The sequence below is a fragment of the Dermacentor andersoni genome, chromosome 2 (genome assembly GCF_023375885.2).
Source record: "Dermacentor andersoni chromosome 2, qqDerAnde1_hic_scaffold, whole genome shotgun sequence".
NCBI classification, from domain to species: domain Eukaryota; kingdom Metazoa; phylum Arthropoda; class Arachnida; order Ixodida; family Ixodidae; genus Dermacentor; species Dermacentor andersoni.
Window position 1 is genome coordinate 212129278 of NC_092815.1, and position 5341 is coordinate 212134618.

General features: G+C 43.2%; 1 long non-coding RNA gene across 1 annotated transcript; it reads right to left on the reverse strand.

Annotated features, from left to right (window-relative positions):
* Window positions 1-538: 538 nt before the first annotated feature.
* LOC129387149 (uncharacterized) lies at window positions 539-5341 on the reverse strand. Its single transcript, XR_008614437.1, has 2 exons — window positions 5117-5341; window positions 539-3359 (listed from the first exon to the last, which is right to left on the reverse strand). It is a non-coding gene; the product is annotated as an uncharacterized lncRNA (long non-coding RNA).

Genomic DNA, 5341 nt, shown 5'->3' on the forward strand with positions numbered 1-5341 from the left:
CATTCATTCATTCATTCATTCATTCATTCAAGTGTACTGCCCGTACAAAAAAAATTATTGAGAAGGCATTGAAATATTGTTGGTCAATGTTGAGGTTTTTATTAAGGAATTATTGAGAGTATGTTGGAGAATTGTTGGGTTGAGTGTTGAGCACTCTTGAATATTGGCCACTGAAATCGAATTGAAACACCATTGGGTACCTCAATGTTGAATAATTGTTGAGTAACCATTGAAAGTACATTGTGCTTAGACGGCCCGTTTTGTTGAATGGTCGTTGAGTTACCATTAATTCTGCGTTGATCTAACGTTGTGGTAGTTCTGTTGACCTGTTGTTGAGTTATTATTGCCACAGCATTGAAAAGCATATTGTGGCACAGTTGAGATGCCATTGAGATTTCAGAAGTCGCCATTGAAATATGATTGACGTTTCGTTGGGCTAGTGTATTTTTATTCATATATTGAAATTGCTTCGCTGTTCACACTTGCATGCCCCGGTGCCTGTCGTAACTTTCCCAAACACAAACAAAATCAAAGGAGACTGATCAACTTGAAGTACCTTTATTTAAACTAAAGATGCGTGCACGTGAAACATTATTACAGTACATAGGGCACCACTACATCGAACCTGGAGACATAGGCTAGTACCTACAGCACTCTAGCAGTGTAAATACATCTGAAAAAACCTATACATATGAATCCAATCAAAACGATCATCGTGCTCTTCACTTTCGACTTAAGTTTATGACTAGAAGGCAAAGCGACTCAAAAGCCAGGCCTTAAGCATACCCTTGTAACAACCAACTTTGAACACATGAACACTTGGAGCTGCTTGCATGTGAATACACAAAAGACATCTGAATATGTTACATTAAAATGTTGCGCACACTAACACATCACAGGAAGAGCTACGGCTGACTGTGAGAAGGCAAAATAACCAACTTGAAACAAATGACTTCACGTAAATATATACAACCTTAGCACATGTCTTTCACCATGATTAAAATTTAATGAAGTACCAAAGTAGACTTGCCTGAGCTTTGTCTTCGAGATATATATATTTTCATGTTGCCCAATTATTTTATAAAATAACATCACTCAACTTAGCTATTATTTGACGAGACATCATTTAGAAAGTTGTCGGGCATGATGAACACCTGAATCGTGTTTCTGACAAGCCAGGATTGCTTTCTTCAGAAATAAACTTGTGAAGCTTTTGTGTAATGAAAGCAGCTTACCTCCCTGGCACAAGTCAAGAACAAACAGTACACCATTTGATTATGTTAATGTGGGGTACAGAAGAGTTCCTTAGTGGCATTTCCTCAATTTAGTGAGCTCATTTTCAGGTAATCTTTCTGGACCTACACAAAGCTAATTAAAGCACTTTTTGGGGCCTTTTTTCCTATACCCAGCAACTAAGTGCTACCTCAGTCAATAAAGAGATAAGGAAAGGCTAATACCTTGAACGATAAGAGAAAAAATAATTATTTAGCACAGAAAATTGGTAGTAACACATGGCTAACACAATTCCAAACAGCCAAATAAATGGTCACCTGCACTTTCAGTATCAAGCACCCCAGAAATAGTCATAAAGTATGAGAAAAGGTTCCAATGACTCGACAGCCAGATTGCTGAGACAGTGAAAAACGCCAATAAATGCATATACGAAACACCAATTACCTCAATTTCGCAGATAAAATGTTATTAAAATAGCACCAGAATTTTGCTGCATAACATACATAAAGGTTGCATAAAAATTGGGACAGAGCAGTAACTGAAAGACAGAGGGAGCTACAGCACCCATGTTGAAAAAGATTACAAGGAAAATGATATATATGCATATTTAAGTTTACAATTTTCGCTCCAACATATAGAAAAAGAACGCATGCACTTAGTGCATAAAAAGGTTCATGTGCCTGGAGAATGCAGCGCAGTACAAAGAAGCGTCATGAGAACCGAAAAGTAGATCTTACTACGAATGCTTGCCACCTACAATCAGGCATGTGCCATGTCATGCCTTGAATGGATGAAATTCATAAATCTTACACACAACGGAAGTTACCATTACTCTTATTGGCTTCCTCAGGGGACTCCTTGAAATTGAACTAGAAAAATGTACTCAGTGTCAAAAACAAAGAGAAGATAAGACCCTATAGCGTTCTTCCTGAAATAAACAGCGCGAATAACTTCATGTATCAATTCTATGGACACTTCGCCAATTCAGTGTACATTTATATTTCACAACCACCCAAACAGAGACGAGAAGGATGAATTATGGTAGGAACACACATGAACGCTGACTCAAGTAGAAGTTTATTCGTGAAGACGAAGATTTTAAACACACTGGCCAACTTCACAAAGAAAAATCCATGGATGCGCAGCATACACAGCCCGGCACAACAAAAAAAGGACCTAAATACGTCCTGTAGAATAAACATGTGCGTCAAAAACTAACAAAAACATGAAAACTGAAAGGTTTCTCCTGTAAGTGATATTAACGAGAAGTACTGCAGCAACTCTTTCCCACTAAGGGTCACAGAAATCTTGCTTATGAATATTTCTTCGTGATCAATAAATAATGCTTCCGTAAGTCCTCTTGTGTTCTGGTCTTTGTGATGAAACAATCGTTCTTTCTGCTCTATACCGCAACAACAGAGGAGTTCCAGAAGCAATATTTATTGATCACAAACGAAACAATTGCGTAACCAAGTTATTCTCTGTTGCCCTTAGTGGGAAAAAGTTGTTCTCAAAAGAGTATTTCCCGTTGGGTAGTACCACTTATCGGACAAATCTTTCGCTTTTTCAATAGATTTGACCGATAGTTCTCGTTTTTCACGCACGTTTATTCTACAGAACGTGGCTTCATAATTTTTTCTTGTCGCACGTGGCTGTTTCTGCCACGCATGCACGGATTTTTACCTTTGCCAAGTTGACCAGTGTGTTTAATACCTTTGTCATCAAAAGCAAACTTTTAGTAGAGCTTGCGCTCGTGTGTGCTCCTACCTACTTCGTCGTCCGCCTCTGTTCGTGCTGCTGTTTACAGTACCCACGTATCACTTGGTTAGGCTGGTAAATTAACATTCTCACAAACAAAAGTACATGCCTCCCCTCAAAAGGTAGCCCATCCTTTACTACTAAACGCCAGAGCAAATCGAAAGTAAGCCTTCACAGCGTCCATGCGGCAGCTAGTACACCACAGAGCAACACAAAAGATAGTTGAAAATCCCACTTGATGGAGAGTGGCAACAGAGATGCGAGCTTGCTAGTGAATCAGCCACATATCAACGGGTGTCTCTTGCACGACGCCAAGGTGCTTTTGGCGTAGAACAGTTTAGCATCTGGGAATTTACTGCATACGTAACCTGTGAAAAGGGAATGCGGACAGAAAATGATATTGCGCGGATTAAGAATCTGCCACACACTGCACATAACTACGCACGAAACAGAACTACACACTATACTGGCAAGTAAAAATTTGCGACTCTTTACGAGTGCCGTCGAGAAAAGGAAGGAATGGGTTGCTACGGTAAATGTTAGCTAAAACACGCACGGCGATGTTTTACAGTGGGGATAATATTCCCGGCTCTCTCGCAGAACCAAAGACCATGCGACAGTGCATAGCCAATACCAAACAGATATCGAATCTTTGGGTAGAAGTCCAGTAGAAAGAATGACCTAAACATATGCCGAGCGCGATGCGAGCGTGAGCGTGCCTGTACGAGTGAGAACATGTACCGCTTCTTTGAAGCTAGCCGCTCCGGCGTGGCTCCGATCATCCCGCGCGATTTGTGTGCAGAACGTCGCGTACACGCCCTTGCGCGTTTTGCTCGGTAGCGTGCGCGCAGTGAGTTAGCTTCACGCACGCGTCATTCTTCACCGCGCAAACGGTGCTCGAGTGCGACGCTTAGCTCGAGGCGACAATGCGCCGATTGGCGCTCCTTTCGCTTCTGGAAACAACGCACATTCGGATCGGTCCAACTCAAAGAGGCAGCAGAGAACGGTGGCATGTTTCGGTTATCGCTTATTAAAATTGTACAGTACGCCTCCAACGGCAACCCGCCGCGCTAGATAAAGATGCTTACTGCGGTAGTTTTGGCGGTGATAGACGATAAGGTGAGCCCGTCGGCGGCTGTGTTCTTTGACCACGTCACCACACCTCTGTTCATTTGCGCTGTGTATCCGTGTACAGTCACCGCGCGGAAGCTGTGACTAATCGGTTGGCCGTTCTCCGCAAATCCCAGAGAGGCGAAATATATTTCGCGGTGCGCCGCATCATTAGCCGCAACCTAAATCGAGGCGCGCTAACCGCTACGGCACAAAAGGTGATCACACTAACCGTATGGTATACGATGAGCCACTACGGAAAAAAAAAATAATTCTGATGTTCCACGTGCCAAACCAACGATCTGATTATGAGGCACGTCGTAGTTGGGGACTCCGTATTAATTTTGACTTCCTGGAAATTTTTACGTGCATACAATGCACAATGCACGAGCGTTTTTGCATTCCGCTCCTTTGGAATGCGGCCGCTGCAGGGATCGTATCCACGACCTCGAGCACCAAATTGCCACGGAGGCCGCCATAGTTACGAAATGCGTAAGCGTGAAGTGCAACACTGCCTTCCGGTACGAGTGTGGTACAAGCGTAGCACAGCTGCACACCTGCTGCACGATTATTTGTCGCGGTTCTCCTAAACTCGTAGTACCTGCCTAAATACCTTGAAAGGCAGCGCGCCTCTCACGTAACGGAACGCGATAACAAGCGCTTAGACGGCATACGTGAGCCCCCATGAAAGATGACGTGGCCACTGTAGAAAATTATCACTGCGCAGAGAAGCCGATCCTTATGTTCCAATTGTGTTCTCTCATACAAATGAAGGAAACGTTATTAGACAGGAACAAATGAAGCAATGCAATTTTACGCACATGGGGCGCCGCTGCCTCTTCGCCTACCATTGTTTCAAACGAAGTGACGGCGGCAGCGAGAGTTAGTATCGCGCGCATTCGCTCCGGGGCATGCGGTTTGCTTCAAGAAAGTGAACGGTGTGCTTAACATGTCACGCTCGTCAATGTCAAAATAGAAAAAAAGGTTACGTGCCCAAGAAAACGAAATTACTTACCTATCTTCAGAAGTGCGGCTGTGACTGTTTCGGGGTGCCTTCTCTCCAACAGGCATCATGGCCTCTGCCGCGCAACTCATCACAACCGTCAGGCTCGCACATCAGTAGAAGACTAGTTGTTGGGTGAGCCAACCACTTCACCGGATAAACGTCCCACTTATCGTCGTTAAAGCATTTCACTAAAATGTGCGTCATGATGTCCGAAAATAAAATACTTTCATCAAG